Source organism: Trachurus japonicus, chromosome 3 (assembly GCF_045865225.1).
Source record: "Trachurus japonicus isolate A0001 chromosome 3, Traja_1.0".
Lineage (NCBI taxonomy): Eukaryota > Metazoa > Chordata > Actinopteri > Carangiformes > Carangidae > Trachurus > Trachurus japonicus.
The window spans coordinates 20680740-20691346 of NC_140909.1; the positions used below are offsets into that span (position 1 = coordinate 20680740).

At 41.3% G+C, this 10607-nt stretch overlaps 1 protein-coding gene across 1 annotated transcript in view; it reads right to left on the reverse strand.

Moving 5' to 3' along the window:
• Nucleotides 1-10587, reverse strand: part of adcy7 (adenylate cyclase 7) — a 58849-nt gene extending 48262 nt beyond the window's left edge. The window contains exon 1 of the mRNA XM_085766003.1: nucleotides 10435-10587. The gene's annotated coding sequence lies outside the window, so the exon portion shown is untranslated. The remainder of the gene's footprint in view (nucleotides 1-10434) is intronic.
• Nucleotides 10588-10607: the final 20 nt, after the last annotated feature.

Sequence of the window (10607 nt, forward strand, 5' to 3'; positions counted from 1 at the left end):
ATTGGACTTTCCTGGTGTGAATACGCCCAACCTGTTACCATTCCAACGGCCCGCCCACGGGCCCCCGGGGGGGTTTTAAACAGGGAGGTGTCATAGAGGATGTCACCAGTCACTTGAAATAGTCATGCCACATATCGTTGGAAAGCTAGAACTCTTGTGATTAAAGATATGCCGACCATTCCTAAATATAATCATCACAGCAACACTCGAATCAGACTATAAACATGCTAACAAAGTTCGTAAAAAGCCGATATAACTCACGATTTGTGTCAGGGCAGGCTCAGGATCACAGGGTTTCCCCACAAACTTGGTGTCGTTACATTCAGAAAAGTCCAGTAAATCCAATCCAGTAAAGTATTTAGTCCAAAACACACGGTTGTACCGGTAGATAGCCTCATCCCGCTGCTGCATCTTATGAAATTACGCATTGTATATCCAGTAAATCCGTGTATTTCTCCTCATAAGTCCGGCGTTTACATGAAAACAATGTTTATTTCACTTCTCAAAATGGCCGCACACTCTGACCTTTCGATTGACAGCTCACTCGACCAATCACAAGCTCCCTGTCCCCGGCTGCCGCCTGCAATAGCGAATGAGTGGCTGTGTCTGATGAGGAACATCCCCTCCGACAGCGCTGAATGGCTTCAGAAAGCGATCCCGATGGCAACTGATGCATTGAATAGCCAATGAAATTCCGAAAAAAACGATGTGCTGCATTCACGGTCCCTGGGAAAAGGCAGCACTGCCTTTTTAATGCGTAACTGTGCAAAAGCTGCACTTTGGCGCATGTATTGTTTCTCAATGGCAATTTTAGGAAAACGCCTAGATATACACTTAGAAAAACATGTGTAAAATACTAATTTTTAGCAGGATTGTTATCAAATTTGAACTGGGGCCAGGTAAGGCTTCATGCTGTGGTCCCATTGTGTTTTCCAGCTAAAATTCTCAGCTACACTCATCTTCAGGCATCTGATTGCAACAAAAAAATTCAGGCGAGAATAAAAACATTCTAATTCAGTGTGTTCCAACTTAGATTACTCAATGATAGTAGCACTTATAGTGATTATTTCAGTTTGGGGAAAAACTTCAGAGTGTTACCTTTCAAAAGAGACCAAGCCCATCCATATTCTCCAAACAGTTCAAGAACAGCATTCAATTTACTTTGGGTACGCCTTGGATAGGCGAATATTACAGAATTTATAGGTGTGTTAAGAGGTTAATTAAACAACTTCGGAGTAATTGTGATGGTTAAATAAATGACTTGTAACTTCTTACGGAGAGAATGGAGGCTCTCTGCCTTCCACGCAGCATCTCTTGGCCGAAAACCAATCTTGCCAGATCAGTGCCTCCGACCCGGTGTCGCAGCTCTCGTCTCGGTGGCACCGCAACACAAAACACGCCCCGTAACCTGTAATCTCTTCTTTATGACAGATAAGACTACACAAATATAATATAACGTTATCCACCGCTCCATGGATTGCTTTCTCGCCGGTTTCGTTGAAAACAAATGCACATGGCCAGCAGGAGATTTAGCGAAACAGTGGAAAAGCGACCGGACTTACATAGTTCCCCTTTAAAGCTGTGCTATGGAAGTTCTGGAAAGAAGCTATACTACCATGAGACTTGGAACCAAACCACTTGGGCCCTACCACTCCTTTCTCTCCTTGCTCAATTACGTTCCACCTTTTATAAAAATGTGTTTCTGTCTCTTGGTATCCCTGGATAGAAATGTGCTTGGAAACTGACCCATTACCAAAGGCCGTGATAATGTTCCATCAGAGACAAACCGTAGGCTACTGAAGCATCTCCTTCCTTAGACTACAAGGTGAAATGGGAAGAGGAACTATGGGCTCACAAATTTCATAAATGTCTTGTCAGTTAGCAATTGGTGTGGTTGGTTCCTCAGCAATAAACAGCAGGTACCAGGTTAAGCGATTTAGGACTTCACAGGCTCCATTTGATAATCAGCAATTTAGAGAAAGGACCAATGGGTAGACAGGCAGGAAGCGCTTAAAATGGAGGCATGATCTAGAATCTGTTCTAGATCTGCTTTTGCCAGGGATGCATGTACAAGTATGTACAGCCCCACTGCCTGCTTTCTATGTCTGATTATTTGTATTGTCTAATGTTTGTTTGTGCTCCATAGGCCACCACGTACGTGGTCCTGAGAATAAATAAAAAGTGAAAGTGAAAGAAACCTTCAGCCATATGTCCTGTCTGAGGTATGTAAGAGACACAGTTATTGGCCGCAGCCTTTTGACAGCCGTATTTTAGGATGGTCCCAGAAAGACTTGAAGATCAGACTAACCTTTATGTCATCACTTCATCATTTTATTTTATTTCATTAATATGTGTTCTTCAGCTCTGACCAAAAACATGTTTTGTGCAGCCAGTCACAGTAACATTGTCGTGAGTGATATTAATACAACTTAGCTGGTTTGGATTTTACAGCCCACTACTACTAAACCAACCTTTATCCAGTTGCATCTCTTCTAACTGAATGTGTTTTTGTTTTTTTTGTTAGGTCATCTACCAGCTCTTCCTCTCAAACAGAGAGCCAATTTTGGCTAATCACTCATTAACCAGCCCTGCACAACAAGTGGCTTATTGACGCAGCCAAGGACTACGAGCCCCTATTCTGAAAGAGCAAACGCACATACTAATACAATAGCCACACAAAGCAGCACCAACCGGTACATTTTCATTTGCCTAAGACAAAGACAATGCATGTATAAAATGTATCAAAAATCTTTAAAATTGTTATTCAAGCAGTCACAAAGATTCCTCCTGCCTTTTTACCTGCTGTACTGAAAAATCATTCTTTTCATTTACCGTCCACAGTTGCTAATGTCTTTCACAGGTAAGCTGTTTTTCAGCTCTTAACTGAGTTCTGCAAACTCTGCGTCTCAATGGCACTTCTCCAGATGGGGTGCTCTCATAAGCATTACATAATGTCCTTGAACCACAGCAAGCACAAAAAAATACTGAAATTGAAATGGGGAAAAGAGAGAGAGCGAGACACCCACACATCTGCACCATCCACACTCAAACGAGCATTCACAGGAGGCTTGCGTTGGTACTGGCTGCAGGGTATTTCAACATTCGACACGACGTTCGATCTAGACACACAAGGTTATTTCATTTCGTATGAATCCACATCATCTCATGTGAGTGCATAATAGGCATATTACACAAGGATTTAGGATTCTGAATGTATAATTGATTGCATCTTTTTGGTTATAAATAAATGATTCACTTCGAGTGTGTGCTGAAATTGAAATACATTTTATGAGAAAAAAAAAACTGCTGAAGGCAGATTGTAATTAGTGTTTTCACAAAGGGGCTGTGGGCGGAGAAGTTGCTGAGGAAATGGAACAATTTAACAGACAATAGGGTGAAGAGGCATTTCTCTAATGGCCCTCCAAAACATCCCATCTCAGTGGCACTGATCCTCTACCAACAGCTGAAGTAAAAGAGGGCACAGCCTTTTATGGCCCCTGAAGAGCTTTCCTGGGCAAGATACATTAGCGGTCTTGAACAAATGTGACTAAAAAAACGGAGGCTAGATGATGTCAATAGAACATACAATACAAATACGGTATATGAGGTAATAAAGCGATGATCTATTCACTCTGGGTGCTACAGTGCTATCATTTTTAAAGCATTAGTGGGAAATGTTGAGGCACATGCCTTTGGAAAAAATGTCACTGTAGATCAACTTCATAAAATTTCCACAGACCTACTCAGACATAGAAACATGATAATATGGCACCTCACCCTACCACATAGATGTAAATGTAAATGTTATGCACTTTATTTATACAGCCCTTTACAACAACCCTTCTGGTGACCCAAAGTGCTTTACAATAGATCATAAATAAAAATAAATAAGTAAAGACAATTAAAAACAATAAAAGCAATAAAATAAAATAAAAGTGTCACCACGCTACTGGGTATTAAAAGCCATCCTAAATAAATAGGTTTTTAGTTTAGATTTGAAGAGGCCCGGGTCAGAAATAAGACACATTTCGGCAGGGAGTCTGGGAGCAGCAACAAAAAAGGCTCCGTCACCCCAGTGTTTGTACTTTGACCTGGACACTTCCAACAAAAGTTGGTTAGTTGTAACACAAAAGAGGCAAATACAGTGCCACTTTTGTTGTGGTGGCAGGAATGCACACCCAGAGTGTGCATGAAAAAAGTGGGATCAGGAAGAAGAAGTGTGTGTTAGGAAGTAGTAAAAAAGCATGGTTCTTCTATCCCCCTATAAAAGCAGTGTTTTCAGGAAGCCCTGCTGGCCTATGAGTCAAGGTGTCAACCATGAAATACAATGTCCTGGTGTCTGGTCAAACATCTTTGTCGTATGTCATCTTTCACAATTTTTCCCCCTCGGTCTCCATCATCTGTCCACCTTTAGCTTTGCCAGCCATGATGCTTTAGCAGGTTGATAACGGAGTAGATTCTGCAGTGTTTGCCCAGGATGTGCAGAGTTGCATATCAGGCCTATACACCTAACTGCCAAGTCAGGTTCAAACCCAAGACCTCCTTGAGGAGAGACGGAAGTGCCAACCACAGAGGAGTCACTGTGCTGCATATTTGTTTTTCAATAAACATGAAGCCTAACAGGTCTGTTAAACAATGCACCTTTGTCTTCATGGTGGACTTCTGAACAGGAAATTAACTTTTTGTTGAAAGTTCCAGACACAGATGTATTTAACCTAAAGCCACATGTCACAACTTGATTCATTTATTATTTGACTGTCAAAAACTGTTTTGCTCCCTATTAAAATCAGATAGGGTCACATTTATGTGAGTCCTTGTTCATTATTCATTTATATTGTTTTGGTGCCCATCAATATTGTGTTGTAGATGCATGGTATGTAATAATGACACGCACAATCCATTTAACAATCCAGTTTGTCCCACAGATAAGGCAGTTCATAGCTGCTTACAGTGACAGCACACAAGCAATCAAGACAGAGAAATGAGTTATATCCGTGTAAAGTGAGATATATCCATTTTGTCATCTATTCTGCCGCTCCTCTCTGGCCGTGCACATGCAGGCAGGGTGTGGGATCAAGTTACTGCGGTTACAGCAAACGCTCTGCATATCTGTTGTTCAGACACAATTCAGTAACACATTTTAAGTCAGTATGCCTTTACAAAAATCATGAATGTAACTGCTTTTCAATATTGAAATTGACTGATATGATGTTACATTTTTGGTGAACATTTTAAACAAAGAGGAAGTAACAGAGCCCCCTTCGTGAAAAAAAAGAAAAGAAAAAAAGTGGTTATGGTGACACCAATGTCTACAAAGAATGCAAGATTGTCCATGTCCATGTCATTGCCAATGGAAGAACCAATATCTTAGTTGGCCATATTAATTTCACACTGTATCAAAAAATGTGTGTTGCATCAAATCACATGCTGCTGTGACCAACTAAGAAAGTTGGTAGCACCAGCGCAACCAGTGGAAAAGTTAGTCTGGAGCACTGAATTAACCACATTTGTATGGATCAGGTTTAACACTGTCAGCATGTACAGTATTATCTCATTTGCAGGGTTATAATGGAACTGACTGCCATGTTGTACCAAGTATTTTCACAATCAGTAAGTTGCTCATTTTAGCAGCATGGATTTAGGTGGTTGTAAACAGACAAAAGTCATGTCTTTCAAAGCCTCAAGAGGTTAAAATGAGACAAACGAGCTTTCAACGTATGGGGAAAAATAAAAGTGCTTACTTGGAGATTCCTCTGTTAAAACAGAGGGACTGGGTCAGCTCCAGATTGGATGCTGACAGACAGTGACGGGGACCTTTGAGCTTTGCTTTTAGGAAATGTGGTCCCGAAGGTGTCCTGCTGCTTGTATTAAATATTTTTCTACAGAGGGAAGTTTCCTACGTTTTTCACTGCACAATATAGGGGAAATCCTGGGAGTGATAAATGAGAGAGACATCAACAAAGTAAAGGTCATCTCCACCCAACACTCTAACCTCACTCACTTCAACCAGTAGATACTGAGCCGAGGTTAAGTTCACTTTAAATAGATCAAACAAGCTCAATCAGTGTAGAGAACAATCCATGGAGTTTGGTAGCTCCAGTGAGTGTGGCTCTGACCGATGATCTGATGATGACCAATGTTTTTTCTCTGCTTTCACATCTGTATTTTCATCCTTGCCATGTTTAACATTGTAAGGTGCTTTCAAAAATACTGTATGATGACCACCATGTGTCTAAAAGTTATTCTGAGCGGATCACTGGGTCTACTCAACGAAACAACAGCATTACAAAATCTCTTTGTACGGGTAAGATGTCCACTCGCTTCTCTTAATTTGCCGGTAAAAAGCACATGAGAAGAGAAAGAGCATTTATAATATGGATGGAAAAGACTGTGGTGAGAAGGGATTAGTACTGATCTGTGGCTCAGAGCGCCAGAGTCAGAGTTAATGAGTCCGATTAGTCCCCAGTGTGTGTTCAGGGATTAGCACGCTGTCCACCAAGAGAAAGCCTTCTCATTTCAAGCCTGAGGAGGTGGGGGTGAGGGGTGGAGGTGGAAGAGCAAACAGCCTGCTCAAAAGTGGATGGGTGTAAGTGAGGATGAAAGATGAGACATAAGAGACAGGCGATGCCAGAGTGGGGAGAGGTAGAGGGAAATCATCAGCGCTAAGAGAGAGTAGAAGCATTTCAAACGAACCACTGCATCTAATGACAACACAAAATGCCTATTATGTGAGCAATCAGTCTGTGTGAGTGTGTGTAGAGGACTAACCTGGGTGACACGTCTCTACTGACGCCAAGATAGGAAGGAAGTCACAGTTGAAAGAGGTTGAGTAGGTTTTTCCTGACCCACACCTTCTAAAAAGACAGATATCGCTTGTACTAGGTGGAGTTTATTGCAGTGCTATAAGATACAGCTTCCATGTGATTATTATATAGTTCTTCATGAATAACTCTAATAGGAATATAAACATTTTTTTCTCTCTTGCATAACAAAGAACATCTCTTTCTTCAGATTATGAGATACTGAAAGCAGTTACAAGAAGGGCGCGTGTGTCTCTGCCTGAAAGACGGTGTCAACACAAGGTCTAAAGAAAACCTGCAAGAACTCACATTCACATTTCCTGTGGAGGTTCTCCATATTTCCTGTCAAGGTCACTGTTATTGTCAAGTACAGACTGTGCATGTACAGAATGCATGTGTATTAGCAAATTGGGTATATACTGTATGTGTGTGTGTGTGTGTGTGTGTGTGTGTGTGTGTGTGTGTGTGTGTGTGTGTGTGTGTGTGTGTGTGTGTTTTGGTAAGCTAAACAAATCTGCAGCATTCTCTTTCGCGTTGTTGGATATGTGTAAAACAACAAATCTGGCCACTAATGAGTATGATTTGTATAGCTGTGCCAACTCATGAGGAGTCAGACTACATCAGCACTTTATCAAAAGAGAAAATCACCAGTTGTCAAGGAGCCATGGTCAAAACCTGGACAGAAAAACAATAAACCCAGACCTGCGAGATACAGGCTGCTTATGATGATGTCCATTATGCACATCAGCCCGCAAATGCTCAAACGATCCGATTCATTTTGTCCCAGGGACTCCAAATGCATCAATGTTTTAACCACGGATCAGAACATAACAACACAGTTAGTTAATATATAATCTAAAAATTAAAGATTCTCTAAATTAAAAGCGCTGTTTTCGGTCAAGTCATACAGACAGTCCCGGAAGGAACATAAAACTCAATTTGGAAAACAAGGCTTTCTGCTGCCTACTTGACCAGCTGAGGCTGCATGACAGAGGAAAAAGACACACAAAACAACTCTACCACTGGTTATTAAGAGACTCGTCACAAAAGTGACGAGGATAACAATGAGGATAGTAGATTCTGTCATCACTCTGAACAGTGCAGATCTGTTCCTGGTTTTTCTGTTTGTTTCTTTTTGTGGGAGCTGTGATGCACAACCCTCAACAGACGGCCCCTGTCCAGATCCATCAAACTGTAAAATCAATCTAGTAACATGCACAATCACAACAAGCTTCCCATCATGTCAGAATGAGATACATCACAGCATCACAATGGATAATTGCACACCAGTGGCAAATGCCAATGTATGTGTCACAATTTAGATTACAGCCTTTCTATTCGGCGGTCTATGCATGGCGGTGGTGCATTGATCCACTGATCCATGACCAAGAATTTAACCCCATCTTTCTGTGGTGACACTTTGAAGTCTTATACACCAATTCTACTCAAACAAATCAGTTTCATGCTTCACGACTCATTGACCTGTTTGCTCCCTCACTCAGAATTTTATTTCTTTCTTCCTCAAAGACATTAGGAAACAAACCAGTTTGTAACCCTCACTATTTAAGGACATTTGGCTTCAGTATTAACAGTGATGATGCTCTGTCCTCCTCACAGAAACCCAGTTACTGGTAACCCTCCATAATCTACCTCCATCTACTAGGGCAAAACTGACAGGGATTAGTGATGTAATCATCAAAATGATACACACACACGTACGTCATACTTATGCAGATGGTGACACTATGTATGCTCCATATGGACGGAAACATGAAGCCAAATGTGTGCACTGAATTACACTGCCAGTATTTACCGTCCGATTGTAAGCTTTGCACATTTTTCTTGCTCCCATTCACTGCAAACATAAAAGAAGGAATTCAGTTTACAGTGCAAACAGCAACAGCTATTAAGCTTTGGCAAACAGCCGTAATCAGGCACAGCTACACTTTGATTTTCTAGTGGTTGATGCATTCACAAGATATTTTCTCAGCTACACAATTCAGAGAAATCCAACCATTAAGATATGTGACCCTAAACTGATCTCCTGTTGTCTGTCAGATCGCTAATTCACAGTGGTCAGCGACCATGCAGAGTAACATGCCAACAACATGCCGCACACAGCTGAATTAATAAAAACAATGGAGAGCCATAGTGACTTAAGGCACCACTGTTGCTCACAGCTGTCATCTACATAACAAAACAGGCTGTTTCTCATGAAGTTGACCATATAACTATGACCCTGCCCAAAACACACTTCAGTTACACCTTTTTTTATTGGGTATAACAGTAGAAATCTGAGATCTAAACAATTAAATCAAAGCTATCTCACTGAGCATGATTTGTTTTCTTCTAAAAAGGGGTGAACTGACCCTTCGAGGCTGATGATCTTTTGCTTTAATTAAAAGTGAATGACTTTGCTTTCTCATGCCATCTCATGACACAGCTCCACAGTTTAAGCAATAGCACTGCGGTAGGATATTAAAAGTCAGTGATTAAACAAAGGAGATGACTGCACCCTTTTGAATGAGTCTAGATGCCACTGTGTATGACCAATGCAGGTCAAACAATGCTCACATTTAAAAGTCTTGTTTTATCTAATAAAAGACATTTGTGGAGCAAGGAGGTAGGGACAACCCTGTACTGTACCTGCAACAATAAACCAGCTGCATCTTTTATAATCCTAGGGCATTTCTATTGTTTGACATCTTCTTTAATGTGGGAATTTGTAAAAAAAAAAAAAAAAAAAGAGAGAGAGAGAGAGAGGGAGACGAAAATGACCAGTGACTCAGAAAAGGTCCTGTTTAGCCCACAAGCAAAAATGTTAACGTGACAGATATGAAAAGATGAACTCTTTCAAGTCAGCATCTTAAACAGCAAGGCAGCACTTTTGTCTACACTTGTTAAAAAAAACCACACACATTTCCTGTCCTGAAAATATTTGGGGGTCAGTCTTATTTGGAAGAACACCAAGTTACTGACAAAAGACAACACAAGATGACTGGTAGACCGTATGTTTTCCACTGCTGACTGCTTATCGGCGCATCAACCCAAAGAAAACTCTGAAACGTCACGACCACAGCAGCAGTAACAACAGTTGCGATACGGTTTCATCTTGCTCAACCAGGGTTCATTTCTCCTTAAGTGCAGAACACGAAGACACACGACTCGAGCTTCTGTCAAACCGGTGACACAAGACAAAAAAAAACAAAAAAACATGACCAAACAAATCCTCAATATACGCACACAGCTCAGCTCAGCTCTGGGGCGCCGACGTTAAATTGGCGGCATCTTTGTTGGAGTGAGCTCGCTACATGCACCAAACTCAACATCAAGTCTCCGGGCGACAGGAGCAGCCAGGTGAAAAAGGCCACATGAATACAAAGAATAAAGTCGATTTTTTTTTTTTTTTTTACTCACAACTCTAGATAAATGCTCATCTTTTAATAAAACTGAAGGAAAATCGAGAGGTGGAAAGTTTTAGACAAAAAACACACATTTCAGCCGTTTTTGTTGAAGCTCACCAACAATTAAACGTTCAACTGTAACGATGAGGCGACTGCCAGGAGGGTTTCAGGTTGTACAGCCTAAACAAGTCGCCATTAGCCTTCTTTTAAATGAAGTTGTTGCATCTTACCTGGGTTATGTCTACAGCGTCCCGGAGATAAATCAAGAAAAAAAAAATATAACCGACAGGCGCAGGGTAGGGGAGCGTGCTGTGTCCCCGTGCTCCTCTACAACTGTCCACGCGCGCCACTCTGCGCGCGGACGCCCCACCTCCATCATGTCTGTCACTCACACACACACACA